Source organism: Apium graveolens, chromosome 8 (assembly GCF_009905375.1).
Source record: "Apium graveolens cultivar Ventura chromosome 8, ASM990537v1, whole genome shotgun sequence".
Taxonomy (NCBI): domain Eukaryota; kingdom Viridiplantae; phylum Streptophyta; class Magnoliopsida; order Apiales; family Apiaceae; genus Apium; species Apium graveolens.
In genome coordinates, this window is record NC_133654.1 from 16,605,299 (window position 1) to 16,621,916 (window position 16,618).

General features: G+C 34.5%; 1 long non-coding RNA gene and 1 pseudogene across 1 annotated transcript; both read right to left on the reverse strand.

Annotated features, from left to right (window-relative positions):
• Positions 1-11,964: 11,964 nt before the first annotated feature.
• Positions 11,965-15,532, reverse strand: LOC141678884 (uncharacterized). The gene is made up of 3 exons (XR_012557946.1): positions 15,201-15,532; positions 12,614-12,986; positions 11,965-12,535 (listed from the first exon to the last, which is right to left on the reverse strand). It is a non-coding gene; the product is annotated as an uncharacterized LOC141678884 (long non-coding RNA).
• Positions 15,533-15,573: 41 nt separating this feature from the next.
• LOC141681954 (U2 spliceosomal RNA) lies at positions 15,574-15,780 on the reverse strand (annotated as a pseudogene).
• Between the last annotated feature and the right edge of the window lie 838 nt (positions 15,781-16,618).

Consider the following 16,618-nt stretch of genomic DNA (forward strand, 5'->3'; position numbering starts at 1 on the left):
TTGTTGAGGAGCATGTCCTGAAGGACCTGCTTCTTCAGCATCTGCATTTGGAGCAGCATCACCAGTAACTCCAGCATTTACAGCATCAGAACTTACAGAATCAGTATCCTCTGATAAAACAACAGTGTGAGTAGCAATGGAGGCTTCAGCATCCTCTAAATGCTGATCTGGTGCGAAGTTCTGATCAACCGCCATATCCTGATGCTCACCTAAATTCTGATCATCAGCATCTAGATGCAGAGAAGGTGTAGTAGATAACTCTGGAGTTTGAACAGCATCAGTAATAGGTATTGTTGAAGGATTAGTTGTTGTTGGAGCTTCTAAGAGAATTACTTCAGGCACAACCAAGTTTTGAACATCAATATCAGCACTTATTCCTGGATCAACAGGAGATACAGAGGATGTGTTGACCTTTTCAGAAACGGCTTCCTTAGATGGAGTTGATGGAGAAGAAGTGACCTTAGCAAATTCCTTTTCTTGTGAGATCAGAGATTCATGATCCCCTTCCTTAGATGCTTCCTCTTCATCATCTGAAACTGACCTATTTGCCCTCTGTTTCTTGTATCTCTTTGAAGATTTGGATTCCTTGGGAGTTTCAGAAACTGTCATTCTTCTAAGCCTCTTGAGAAGCCTAGATCCCCCAATTCCAGAATCCTTCTGAGAAGTCACTTTCTCAGCTTCTTTTACAACAGGTTCTGAAGAAGGAACCTGGTCCTCAGTATCATATTCATCTCTCAAGGCAATCCTTCTTCTCTTTTGAGGTGTTTGAGGATCAGTCTTTGTCCTCTTAGGTTTGGAAGATGAAGACTTCACAGTAGATACTGAGGGATGAGGTTCTGATGGTTGAACATCAGGATAAAGTGCAGTGTACTTAACAGGGTCATAGGTGATTAATGCTTGTTTGACAGATAAAGGTATTAAGAGGGGTCTTAACACAGCCTTCTTATTATCAGTAGATAATAAATCAGTGAAAGCTCTTTTAGCTAGTCTAAAGGATGGAATTAAATCACCAAAACTTTGGGGCTGATTACAACAGAACCTATGAATAAGCTGACAAAATCTGGCAAAACATACAGTATTTCGATCTTCTGTCATCCTATCCCCAATAAAACCTAAGACAGCACTTGCATAATCAAAATTAGTTTGATTTATAAGAGCATACCCGATTTGTTGGCTGAATATGGGAATTGCATTGAAATTTGAGCATTTGTTAGCAAAAGCCTTGGTAATGCAGTCAAAGAAGAAACTCCATTCCCTCCTTATGAAAGATCTCTTCGACTTGCCAAGCTTTGCCAATGTTCCCTCATATCCTAGACTGGCCATCATGTTCTGAAGAATCGGTTCGTCAACAGTAGAATAAACACAGTTCTCAGGTAGCTGCAGTGCTTGTCGAGACAAAGTCACAACATACTCATTGTCCCCTGATAAAAAGATAATACTCGGGGACCCTTGAGCACCACCATCATCATATACTCCCCTCCTCCAGAACTCCAGTACTTGAACTCCAGAGACTGACTCAGGCTCAGTTAGAACGTACCCAATATCAGAACTAGTGAGAAAATCCTGAATGAAATGAAGTTCAGAGGGTGCCTCTGATGTGTGAAGTATAGCAAAGAAGTTATTAGGAACAAACTTTGCTCCATTGAAGATTATGTCCTTGGGTGCCATGTGAAAAGTTGAGATTGAAGAGTGCCTGGTAGGTGTTTGATAAAATATCTGTATGAAAAAGAACGTGAGAAGAAGAGAGAGAGAGAGAGTAAAAGCAAGTAGAGAGAAAAAGTATGAAAGGAAATAAAAGATTAAAAAAATCCTCTCTCTGTCGTACTTATACTCTGAAAAAAAAATGTTACCGTTGGACACCTGTCAGACATGCAGTAATAACGGATAGTTACTGGGCGCGAGAAAACAGTAATCATTACTTACCCACTTGCAGTTTTTCATGGAAAAACCGTTCCACTTACCCAGATATTCCATTAATCAAGGTGAAACAGTTTTAATTCAAAATTGAAACCGTTCCCACTGATTTAATTATTTTTCACTGCATCATTAATATTCTGAAAATAAAACAAGTGAAAATGACCAAGATAAATCAGGTGAGTAAGTACTGAAAAAGGAAAATCAGAACTTAAATGAAAACAGAATTTATATGGTCATCAGAATATGAATCGTTATCAGGATTTATCAATGCATTACAAAATAACTTAGAGACAAAATCTTGAAACAAAAACAAATTTCATTAATATATCAAGTGAATACATTCATGAAATTGAAATTACATCAGAATTTATACAAGATTTCCCTAAGCTGTTAGACCTAACATCAACAGCCTTAGTCCTAGCTCAAGAAGCAGGGCAAGGCTGATGATGAAGAAAAACAGGAAGAAGAAAACAAATCATTTCTTCTTCCTACTCTCGACAAACAGAATAGCGAGTCGAATGATTCGCTCTTGTTGGCGGAGAGCTTCCAGCCTTTCCTCCTCCAATCGCTCTAGATAGCGATGGTAGTCCATATAGAAGAACAGGAGGTGGGTGAGTACCTTCTGTGGGACAGAGTCCCATATCTCATCAGGAATGGCAGTAACGTACCATTCTTGCTGCCAATCGGCACAGCTTAGCTCCATATTGAAGTTTTGGTAGTTCAAAAACATGTATCTGACCATGGTGTTTTTGAAGGAAAAAGTATGAAGGTAAGTTGATGTTGAGAGAAAAGATTTGATGGAAAGACTGATGTGAAGTGGTTGCTTATATAGGCAAGAGAATGCCAGGAGACGCAAAGGAATTTAATGTTGACAAATAGAATTTATTCTACCTCGTCTCCCCAGACTTGGAAAAAGAAAAACATTCATTGGAAAGAGAAAACATGGTTTAATGTGCACAAGAAGCAAGTAAAAGTTGACTGTTCAAGTACGAATACCATTAACTCTAACCAAAGTGACTATTAATCTTCCACTTCAACATAAATCTAGTTTAAACCGAGACTGTTATTAAATTTTATCCACAGATAAGTCAAGTAAAGAATTAGACTGGAATATCAGAACTTAGACTTATATCAGAACTTAACAGTCATCAGAACATAATTTCTTAACTCGAAAAAGGAATGCCTATCTTAGTAAGTCCTCATACAAGTTCTAAGTTATATTTTTCAGAACTTAATCATCAGAACATGCAACCAGAACTTGTCCTCAGAATTTGCACAAAGTGACACAATGACTGTTTATCTAAAATAACACAGACCACCACAGTAACTTTCATCATTCTTATGGAGTGATTAGTGTGTGCATTAAGCTAAATTTCAGACAAAGAATAAAGTCTGATTCACTTCAGTACATCTTAGAAATAAGGCATAATTAAAACTTTGCTAAAGAGCTGTCATTATTCTGTAACCTACTGTTGAATGAGTTCATGCTAGAGTCCATCTCAACTATTTTGTGCTCATTTTATGCATCTTTTTGAATTCCATTTTACAGTGGCTTCTCAGTGTAAGTGAGTCACGACTGCTTATCAGAATTTATGCTATTATTAGAGTATTTCTCCAGTAATCATAGAGTGTAAAAAGTCACCAAGAAAATATTTTGCTTTTCTAATACATATTTACTTAATACCAGCAATGCACTTGGGTCGTCACTTCCACATTTTTACTCTAGATCTCAAAGGAGTACCTGATTTTATTCTTTGATCCTTTTGCTTTTTCTTTTTGATAGGAGAGGTTTATCAGCACTTAGTGCATTCAGCAGAATTACTAGTATCAGAACTTAACAGATGAGTAGCATTATTCTAATTTGTGACTTAGTAATAAGATAAACAAAGTAAACTCAACTAAGCTCAATTATCAGAATTTGCTTGTGTCAATAGATTTCCATAGAAATAATTACTTCTTACATGGGATCATTTGTTTATTGAAGACTACTAGGTCAGCATCTAGCACAGTTATCCTCATAGGATTGAATGGTTACTTAAACAGACATATCACTTATCAGAGTTTAGAAACATATATCAGACAACAGTCAGTACTTAAACACATTTATCAATTAATCACAGAATACACAAAGAGATTAAATTCTGTAAATACTGATCATAAAGTCTGATAACACAGAACAAGACTAAGAAGATTTAGAGAAAGAACCTGAAATTATTTCAAGTTCATTTACCAATCTAGTAAAAGTGGCTTCACACAATGGTTTTGTGAAGATATCTGCTAGTTGTTGATCTGTTGGAACAAAGTGCAATTCCACTGTACCTTCATCCACATGTTCCCTTATGAAGTGGTACCTGATGCTGATGTGCTTTGTCATAGAGTGTTGAACTGGATTACCTGTCATAGCAATAGCACTTTGATTATCACAGTAAATAGGGATTTTGAAATATGTTAACCCATAATCCAGTAGCTGATTCTTCATCCAAAGAATCTGTGCACAACAGCTTCCTGCAGCAATATACTCTGCTTCTGCAGTTGATGTGGAAATTGACTTTTGTTTCTTGCTGAACCAAGAAACCAATCTGCCTCCAAGAAATTGGAAGCTTCCACTTGTGCTTTTCCTGTCAATTTTGCAACCTGCAAAATCTGCATCTGAGTAACCTATTAGTTTAAAATCTGATTCTCTAGGATACCACAATCCCAGATCAGCTGTTCCTTTAAGATACTTAAAAATTCTTTTCACAGCTGTTAAGTGAGGTTCTCTTGGATCTGCTTGAAATCTTGCACAAAGACAGGTAGCATATATGATATCAGGTCTACTAGCAGTTAGATAGAGTAGAGAGCCAATCATACCTCTGTAATCAGTAATATCTACTGATTTACGAGTATCCTTATCCAGTTTTGTTGCAGTGGCCATGGGAGTGGATGCACTTGAACAATCTTGCATTCCAAATTTCTTCAGCAAGTTTCTGGTGTACTTAGTTTGACAAATAAAAGTGCCTTCTTCATTCTGCTTGAATTGAAGGCCCAGAAAATAGCTAAGTTCCCCCACCATACTCATCTGATATCTTGACTGCATCAGTTTGGCAAACTTCTTGCAAAGTCTGTCATTTGTAGACCCAAAAATGATATCATCAACATAAATCTGGACCAGAAGTAAGTCCTTTCCATGGTTGAGATAGAACAGTGTTTTGTCTATTGTTCCTCTGTTGAATCCACTTTCCAGAAGAAACTGAGCTAAAGTCTCATACCATGCTCTAGGAGCTTGCTTAAGTCCATAAAGTACTTTATCAAGCCTGTAGACATAATCTGGATATTTGGAATCTACAAAGCCTGGAGGTTGTTCAACATATACTTCCTCCTCCAATTCTCCATTGAGAAAAGCACTTTTCACATCCATTTGAAAGACAGTAAACTTTTTATGAGCAGCATAAGCCAAAAATATCCTTATGGCTTCTAACCTAGCAATTGGTGCAAATGTTTCATCATAATCAATTCCCTCCTGTTGAGAATATCCTTTTACAACCATCCTTGCCTTATTCCTTATAATTATGCCATCACTATCAGTTTTGTTTCTGAATACCCACTTTGTACCAACAACAGATCTATTCTTTGGTCTTGGCACTAGGGTCCAGACTTTGTTTCTTTCAAATTCATTTAACTCTTCCTGCATTGCTTGCACCCAATCAGCATCTTGAAGAGCTTCTTCCACTTTCTTTGGCTCAATCTGAGAGAGAAAAGAATTGTAAAGACATTCATTTGAAGTACATGTTCTAGTTCTGACACCTGCATCAGGATTTCCAATTATCAAATCAGGTGTATGTGATTTTGTCCACTTTCTTGCAGATGGAAGGTTTTCTCTAGAACTGGATGCTCCCCCATGATCCATGCTGTCTTCAATTTCATTTTCTGATGCTCCCCCTGAAACTATGCTCTCTGAGTTGGATTCTTCAGAATTTAGATTTTCAGCACTATCAGAACTTGGCTTATCAGAACTTGACGAATCAGAACTTGAAGAGCCAGATGTATGTTCTGATGTTTCTTGAGATGTGGTAAGATCTTGAGTATGCTCCCCCTGCATAGGTGCATTTTCCTTTGGCGTAGTCACCACAGTTTCAATAACATCAGAGTTTAATCCATCAGAGTTTACAGTATCAGGACTTAGACTGTCAGGATTTTCAGTATCAGAATTTGAGTCTTCATTTTCAAATCTCAGCTGATCATGGTCAATAAAATCTTCAAGACCAGTAATCTTCTTGTCATCAAAAGAGACATTGATAGATTCTATGACCACTTTTGTTCTCAAATTATAGACTCTGAAGGCTTTTGTGGAAAGTGGATATCCAACAAAGATTCCTTCATCAGCTTTTAGATCAAACTTTGATAGTTGTTCAGGATGAGTCTTGAGAACAAAACACTTGCATCCAAATACATGAAAGTACTTCAGATTTGGCTTCTTTTTCTTCACCATCTCATATGGTGTTTTTCCATGCTTGTTAATGAGTGTTGCATTTTGAGTAAAACAAGCAGTCTGCACAGCTTCAGCCCAGAAATAGGTTGGAAGCTTTGCTTCTTCAAGCATTGTACGTGCAGCTTCAATGAGAGTTCTATTCTTCCTTTCAACAACTCCATTTTGCTGGGGAGTTCCAGGAGCAGAAAATTCCTGCTTAATTCCATGGTTTTTGCAGAACTCTTCCATTATCAAATTCTTGAACTCAGTGCCATTATCACTCCTTAAGATTCTCACAGAATCTTTGACCAATTTATCCAGATGTTTGACATGATCAATCAAGATAGATGCAGTTTCACTTTTTGTGTGCAAGAAATACACCCATGTGTATCTAGTGAAATCATCCACTATGACCAATGCATATTTCTTCTTTGCAATAGACATGACATTTATTGGACCAAATAGATCAACATGTAGTAGATGATAAGGCTCAAGAATTGATGATTCAGTTTTGCTCTTGAATGTAGATTTTCTTTGTTTGGCCTTCTGACAAGAATCACAAAGACCATCAGGAGAAAATACTGACTTTGGCAGTCCTCTCACAAGATCCTTTTTGACCAGTTCATTTATATTGTTGAAATTTAAATGAGAGAGTTTCTTGTGCCAATTCCAGCTTTTTTCAATTGATGCTCTACTTATCAGACAGATTGCAGAACCATCAGTACTTGTTGAAAGTTTAGCTTCATAAATGTTACCACGCCTGTATCCTTTCAGAACAACTTTGCCTTTAGATTTACTCACAATTTCACAATGTTCTTCAAAGAAATCAACATGATAACCTCTGTCACAGATTTGACTTATACTCAACAGATTGTGTTTAAGTCCTGAGACCAGAGCTACTTCTTTAATGATGACATTCCCAAGATTGATATTGCCATATCCCAATGTTTTTCCAATGTTGCCATCTCCATAAGAAACACTTGGGTCAGCTTTCTCCACAAAGTCTGATAGCAGGGCTTTATTTCCAGTCATATGTCCTGAGCATCCACTGTCCAGAACTAGAATATTTTTCCTGTTACCCTGTAATCACAAAGACCACTAATAATTAGTTTTAAGGACCCAGACTTGCTTGGATCATTTGGCCTTATTAAGTTTGTTAATATTTGCAGCGGATTTAGCATCAGAATTTATGTTAACATTTTTCTTATCAGAACTTACACTATCAGACTTTGAATCAGAATTTACACTAGAAGGAACAATGGAAACTTTCTTCAAAGAAGGTTTTAATTGATAATAATCATAGTACAAACTATGATATTCCTTACAAGTATAAATGGAATGCCATAAACTACCACAATGAAAATAAGGATTGTGTGGTTTATATCTAACAGACTGACTCTTAACTCCTGATTTTGAAGGTAAGAAGTTAATGTTCTTATTCTTCCTGCAAAAAGAAGCCAGATGGTTAGAACTTCCACAATTATGACATGTTTTCCTAGGAGCATCAGGAACAGGTTTATAATCATTGGTTTTATTCACACCTTCCTTTTCATTCCTATTTTTCCTAGGTGATTTTACCTTGTTTGCATTCTTAACATCTTTCAGCTTATGCTTAAGCTGCTTCTTTGTCATTAAGCCTATGTTCACTTCAGCTGTCTTTTCCTGTTTTAGTTTGTCAGAAGTTAATTCCTCTTTAACTTCTGATTTCTCATTATCAGACTTTACAGTTACAAACTTAACAGGTTTTAACTTTGGCTTTTGCTTAACAACAGGCTTAATTTCTTCAGTTCCTTTATCATTCTTATCCTCTCCATAACCTAGGCCCTCTTTCCAATTTTCACTACTTAGCAAATTTTGAGTTGTTCTGCCAGAGTTAGTCCAAGTCCCGATTATCTCTCTTTCCTTTTCTAACTCAGTTTTTTGAGATTCATTCATTTTTAGCACTTCATCCCTAACATAAAAAGCATCATCTCTATCCTTCTGAGTTTGATGGAATATAACTAACTCTTTTTCTAAGAAATCATTTCTTTTCTTAAAAGCAAGATTTTCAGAAGTTAATCTTTCACATGTTAAGGTTTGATCTCTATAACTAACAAACATGGTTTTAAGATATCTTCTCAACTCATTAATATCATCAGTATGAAAAGCATAAGTAGTCTGAGGTACCTTTGTTTCAGCAGCTTCAGAACTGCTCTCAGCACTTTCTTTATCAGCATTTTCCATCAATGCATAGTTCTCCTCACTTTCAGAGTCTGAGGTGTCTGTCCAGCTTTTCTGCTTTGTGACAAGAGCCTTGCCTTTGTCACCCTTCACTTTCTTGCAATCAGGAGATATGTGGTCTTTCTCACCACAGTTATAGCATTTAACATTGGTATAATCTCCTCTGTCAGACTTTCCTCCTCTGCCTTCAGATCTTCTGAAATTCTTCTTATCAGAACTTGTGCCTTTCCTGGAAAACTTCTTTCCCTTCCTGAACTTTCTGTATGCAATCTTTGTGATTCCTTTCACCATAAGAGCACACAGCTTCATCATCTCCTCATCAGCATCAGTCTCAGGCAAGCTTTCAGAATCTGAGTCATCATCAGTTTCAGAACTTGATGACTCAGTATCAGACTTTGTAAAAAGAGCTTTACGCTTGTCTTTCCTTGAGGAAGCTGCTTTGGGGGATTCTTCTTCAGCCTTAAGAGCAACTGTCCTTGACTTTCCTCCTTTCCTCTTGCTTCTTTGTTCCATCTCAAGTTCATGAGTCTTGAGCATTCCATAAATTTCATCAAGAGTTGTTTCATCAAGACTGTAGTTGTCTCTTATTGTTGTTGTCTTAAAATCCCAACATTCAGGAAAAGCTAACAGGAATTTAAGGTTTGAATCTTCAAGATCATACTCGTTATTAACCAGTGACAGATCATTCAAGAGTTTGACAAATCTATCATATAAATCAGTCAATGATTCATTAGCCTTTGAATCAAAGTGTTCATACTCTTGAGTGAGTATTGTCTTCTTGTTCTTCTTAATTGTGTCGGTTCCCTGACACCTTGTTTACAGAGCATCCCATATCTCCTTAGCAGTCTTGCAGTTAATTACCCTATTTGACATTACATTATCAATGGCACTATGCAGTAAGTGTCGTACCTTAGCATCCTTAGCAATTGATGCTATATCTTCAGCAGTATAATCACTATTTTCCTTTGGTACGGTTTTTGCTGCTTCACCTGCAACTGCAACAGCGAGCTTGGTTGGTTTTTGAGGCCCTTCCTTGATTCTATCAAGATATTCTGGATCTGTGGCTTCCAGAAACATGGTCATCCTCACCTTCCATATAGCATATTCAGATGGTCTCAGTATGGGAACTCTGATGATTTCATACCGACTTTGAATTTGTGTCTTTGGAGATTCTTCAGTTTTGGTAGGCTTAGTTGGAGTTTATGTGTCAGACATGATTGTGTTTGGATCTTTAACTGTATGTGTGTTAACAGATAGGCTCTGATACCACTTGTTAGGTCACACTCAATGTAGAGGGGTGAATACAGTGTATAATACAATCAAATCGAACTTTAATATCGTAAGTAACAGAAAACAAACTTTATTGAAACAATAAACTCTGTTACAGTATGGAACTGTTACCTCTCAGTGATGAACAAATATCATGAGAGCTGCTAGGGTTACAATGAATAATCTTCTCGAATAATGATAACACTTATAGTGTAAACCCTATGTCTGTGTTTATATACTACACAGTTACAAGATATTCGCTAATTGATATGCAATATAATTCTGCTTCCTAAAATATATCAATCAGATATCTTTTCTTCCAAGTATTCCATTCTTCACGGAACTCCTTCTTCATGCATATCTCTTCTTATGTTTATCTCGATCTTCTTTCCTTTAATCAGCTACTTCCCTTATCTAATCGTCCTTCAGCACTTAAGTTCTGATATCCAACTTCTGATGATTATCTCCTGATAATATAAGTACTGATATCCTTAAGTCCTGACTTCCAGTATAAGTACTGATTCCCAATTAAGTACTGATTTGTCCTGTTAAGTAAGATCTGAAAACTAAACATAAAACATATATTAGCCATGACATTATCAAATATATCTAACAAATTATAATCCAGCTTGATATCTAAGAGCACTCAACTTCTTTCTTAGTAGGAAATCAAACACTTCCAAAATTAATTTTATTAATTCAAATTATAATATAATATAATATGTATTAAATCAAGGAAAAATTAAAAAAAATAGCAAATCATCAATATACACTTATATTCAAGACTCCCGCTTTCGTATAGCCCCGACACCCGCCATATAGGTTGCAGAAGAAGAAAAGACTTTTTAAAATTTTAACTATTGAAATTTTGAATCCTTCAATAATATATAATACATATAAAATAATACGTAAATATTTTAACTTTATTAATTTTAATAATATATAACCATTATTTTTATATAATTTAGTTTTACGAAATAACAAAATAGTAAAATTACAAATATTATAATCAGTCCGTGCATCGCACGGGTGATAGGCTAGTATAATTAGTATGCAGAAAAATGAGTATTTGAATAAGGATATAGGGCCTGTTTATTTCCTGACTTATAAGTTAATTATAATTTATAAGTCCGTAACAATTTATCGATGAGTGTTTGTCGACTAAATTTATAAATCGAATTTATAACTTATAAGCTAATAAGTTATATATTAGTAATGACGTACTTTTTCTCAACTTAATTTGAATTTTGTTGTTTTATTAGCTTTAATTTTAATATAGTTCTTTTAAAATGTTAATCTAAATTTAAAATTCACAAAATGAGATAATTACATTTAAAAATTATTTATTTTAGTTGATTTAAGTAAAAAAAATCGTGACTTATAAGTAAACTTATTCAAAGACTTAAAAAAAATAATTATTAATCTATTTATCACTTTTAAGATACTTATTCATTTTAAGTCATTAGTTACTTATTTTAAATTTCTCAAACGAACACATAATTCAGTACGTAAAAATAGGAGTATTTGAATAATAATATAATTAGTATTGCTAAATGTGGAAGAACAATAACGTGATAAGTACAATCCTATTTGAATTTGATTTGTCACGTCCCGCGTCAAGTACTACTAGTAGGTAGGGGTGTAAACGAGCCAAATTGTTCGTGAGCTACTCGAGCTCGGCTAGTAAAAAATTCGAATTCGGCTCGAAAATAATCGAGCCGAGCTCATGATTTTCTAATTTTTAACCGAGCCGAGTTCAAGCTTCAAGTTATTCGGCTCGTAAGGTTCGCGATCCTTATCGAGCCTCTATTATTTTTTAATTTTTTATTATAAATATATTTTTATGTAATATTTAATATTTTTTATATATTATTTATTTATTTCGAGTCGAACTCGAGTCGAACTGATCATATTTCGAATTTTTGTTAATATTTAGTGAATTAATTCAAGCTTTTGAGCCAAACTCGAGCCTACCGAACCTTGTAAATAGATAGAAAGAAACTAATAAAAAATCATAACAACTAAAAAAACATGTGTTAAAACCATTAAATATGCATTATAATTGAAAAGTACGAAATTTAAAACCAAACCAATTTCTAAGTTCAACAAAGCTGAAGAAATACCAAGTCCTAAGCCAAATCAAATACGAAATAAAAAAAAAGTAAAAATGAATAGAAATAGATGAAAAACTAAATATCAAATCCTAAATTAGTTGACACCATTTTAACCCAATGCTCATTCTCCTCTACATCAAGAGGCATCCATTGTTCTCTATACTTTGCACTCTCACAAAAAATGCCAAGAGCCTTTCGATGCAAGGGATTTGTTGCTCCCCATCCAAGACTATTCAATTTCTCTTTACATTCTTTAAGTGATGGTCCACTATTGGTCTGAACCGTCAATTTTAGTGCATTGGTCATCTCATCTTCAAACTTTGTGTTTTTGTAAGTTTTGGTGATATTTTAGTTTTTTTTTTTCCTGGACAATTGGATTCAAAGTATTTGACTGACTTTCTTTGGTTATTGGAATCTCTATGTCATCATTTAGAGAAATAGTCATGTTCTTCTTAGAGTTAGGCCCCCATCCACTAACTCACATGGCAGCAGTTCCATCATAAAGTTGGGTGCAAAATTTAGGATAGCTCAAAGGTATGGTTTTCAATATGTCCACGATCTTATTTCCCTGTGGACACAACAGAATAGAGTAAATTTAATTTATGATGTGATTTTTAAATTGATTGAATATAAATTAAAAAGTTACCTTTTTAAGTTGATCACATTCTTCTTCTGTGAAGTTGAATGTATTAGTTGTCGGATCATAATGATTCTCAGTTTTGGATTTGAGTCGACACCAACATATCGGGATCTTTGATAATCATATCGGTTTCTCAGATGTCTAGCGTCAACCTCAAAGTTGTGGGTTTTCTTAAGAATTTCTCCCACTTTTATCCATGAATGCGGCTTAAGGTTACTACATAGCCTACCACTAGCGATAACTTCCTCAATGCATGCTTCCAGAAATGTTTTAGTTATAAGTTCACACCTCCACAATACTTTTTTCTTTTTTTGAGTTTCGCTACCTTGATTTTGGCTCTCACTAGCTTGAGTTTGGGTTTCACTAGCTTTGTCCATACCTACAAACCAGATTTAATTGAAAATTAAGTAATATTAATATATTATTCTGGAAATTCAAGCACTCCCTAAAATTGACAATATTCATCACAAAGAGTGTTTATGCATCATATCTTATAATTTAAGATCATCAGATTAATTAAGACCGGTGAAAGAAAGAATAATATTACTCTTAAGTCTTAACTAGGGGATACGAACCGGTTCAAAAGCAAGAAATGCAGAAAAAGAAACACAAACACATGGTTACCCAACACCCGAATATAAGAAGAGAATCTTCACTTGCATTAAGAACAATATATAACTACAAATTTGTATTTCAAACAAGTCATGTATCACGAGTGGTTAAAAAACCTATAAGAGCATAGGGGATGCAAGAAAGTTCAAAAAATGATCATAAATATGAAAACTGATTCTTAATGAGTCTGTCTTAAGCCAGCATATATCTTGACGGATTTCAGATTCTTATTTATAAAGTAACTAGTGCTTCTTCTTAATTAGTAAATGGTGTTCCTTTTCTGCTCTATATATACATAACATAATGTACCATTATCAACATATTTAAACTTTTTTTAGAGCTAAAAAATAAAGTTTAAACTACAATAGGGAAAAAGTTTGAAGCTCGATTCTACACATCAGTAATTATAACTTATAAGTCGCAATTTTCTGCTAATTTCGCAATTAGATTTCAGTTTGAAACCTGTATTTTACACTAGCAACCAGTACAAAAAAGACTTCACACTGATTTTTCCGCAAATTTGATCCTCTTTTTCTTTTTGCTAAAGTCTGCAAGCAGTCACGAGTAGTAGGAAAGGAGGACGGGCTATTCTTGCTAACTTTGCTGCTACTCTTAGCTCTTAAATTAAAGATTCCATCACATGTTTCGATTATTCAGGTCCTGAATTCGCTGATCCTGGTACTTTCTATTAGTTTTACAATGACTCACCAAAAACTCCTACATTCCTTGCATACTCCAACCTAGATACCCCCATACCTCCTAATGTATATATATAGATTCCATCACATGTTCAATATATATATAACATAAAAACATAATAAACTAGTGTCATACATCAAAAAAGAAAATACTAACATGTAACATTATTTGTTGTCATATATGGTAAACAACCACTGGCAACAACTATTAGTATTCTTTAGGGATCTGCCATTTGGCAAGTTTTTGGCCTAATTGACATTAATCGATATATCTATTTAATAAATAAATACATTATAACAACTATGAACTGAAGATACCAGAAAATAAAGCTATCAAGTTCTAGTATAAAACTATTGTGTTTATTTTATTTCATACAGTTGTAACACTGATAATGAGAAAACTATCAAGCCAGCTATGTTCTATCAGGTAAAATATAGACAACAATTTTTGTTTTTTTACAGAGTATACAAAATGGGCAAACAAGAAAATATCAGAAGTCAGAACAAAAGAAGGCACGAGACCATGCAACAGCATAGGAAAAACAAAAGTCTGCCTAGTGACTTATCAACCTCCATCACATGCCTTCTTAACCTTGGATTAATATTAGTTATTATATTATAAGAGTCTGTGTTGTATAGTGTGGTTTATGAGATTTCAAAGAGCCTTGCATAAACCATTCTTAGAATTTTTTGTCCCTGAATTTTGGTACAAATTCAGTTGCAGAGTGATCCTAAGCAACATAATGTCGGGCTCAGAGCTCAAATTATGAAAATTGAACAAGCATCTTTGAGCATATTTGGGTAATCGACGGAGTCAAAGAAGAGGACAAAGCATAGGAATAACTACAGATCAATAATGTGAATCACTCACAGTCACAGGCATCATTTCTACCTCCTGAATCCAAATTTTGGACCTACCAGACACCACTACAAATGCGGACCCTTATAATCAACTTAAATTTGAGTACACACACATAATTTTACCCCGTTTTGAGAGTTTATTCAAAATTACAAATTCACTTGACCTCATCACTCAAAATAATAATTCAAAGCTCAACATCAGATAGCAGGAGTAGACTGTTACAGGACCTTAAAAAGATAATCAGGCATAACTCCTTTAAGAGAATCATTTTTTACAAAACAAATCTTCCAATCTAATACAAAACCAAGCACATAAAAGGAAAAAGTAAAGAAACTAGGAGCCGATTAAATACCTAAATAGCAAAACTAATAAGAACAAGAAGTGATAAGAACAGGCGCCAAAAAACCTAAAAACACCACACCTGAGTTCTTTACCACCGGAAGTGATCTCTGTCAAAATCAGGTGATCTTTAATATACTAGTGAGTGCTGCCTTAGTTTGAATTGAATTGGTGACTGTGATGAGAAGAAACTAGGAGCCGATTAAATACCTAAATAGCAAAACTAATAAGAACAAGAAGTGATAAGAACAGGCGCCAAAAAATCTAAAAACTCCGTGAATATGATGTATAGGAGAGCTATCTGGACGATTGAGCCAGAAAATTAAGAATGAGTCATCCAGTGATTTTTTTTGGTCGTCCACCAATTTTTTGTGGTCAGTCCTCCTAAAATGTTATCAAACAATCCTAACGAGACTCAATCTGAATGAGCTCATAAATTGTGTCATTCATTTGTTATCAAATGGGCCCTTATCCAAGGGTTTTATAGCATTGGAAATGCTTTTAGGGGACGCATGAAGACCTCAATAACAATTTATTGTTTGGATCTTACCACATGAAAAAATTAATTTAATATCGTGTGAAACATTGGCCCACATATCAGATATTAAACTAATAAAAACAGATATTACACTTGATCTTAGCTAAAAGGTCGAGAGAGGTATAAATGAACATGCTATCTAACCTTGTTTATAAGGATTAGTTCAGTATATCTACCGAAAAGTATCTCGAGGTGGTACGGAACTCCAGGTATATATAAACTACTAATGTAAGTAACGCTGTAAAGCGTGAAATAATATATGAATTGTTCGAGTACATACAAATTGGCTTTTTCCTCGAAAAATAAAAAATAATAAACTGGAGTAAGTGCAAAATGTTTTGCCCATAAATTTAAATAATAATATGTAAATCAACTGTTTTTCCTATTCGGTTGCTTGCTGCAAATTTTATGCAACCACACCCAACAACAAATTTAGTATGTCGTAGGACTTGTGTTTTATCTTCAAATTTAAACTTAAACTTAAACGGGATAGCAATATCGGAGACGCCCGAAATCTGAATGATGCGGAAAAACCATATTGAGAGATTATAAATTCATTTGCATGTTTATAAAAGTAATTTTTACATGCAAATATTCAATAAATAGTAATAACTTTAAATAAATGATATTTTTAATTGATTAATGGGGGCTGCGCTGATGCAAGCCCCCTTAAACAAATTATGGTATAGGCTCCACCACTTGGATAGACCACAAATTATTTATTCCGCCCCTATCTTGGGTTCTATAAAATTTTGACGATTTTACCATCCACGTGAAACTCACGAAATAATCTTTGATTTAGTGATACTTTTATAAAGTGTTATCCAACTAAAACAATCTAGAAATTGAAGAAAGAAGACATTTACAAAAATTTTATTAATTATTATATTCAATTTAGGATAATTACTTGCTTTTGTTTAAATCAGAAAAAAAACATTAAGGATTATATTCAATTTAGGATA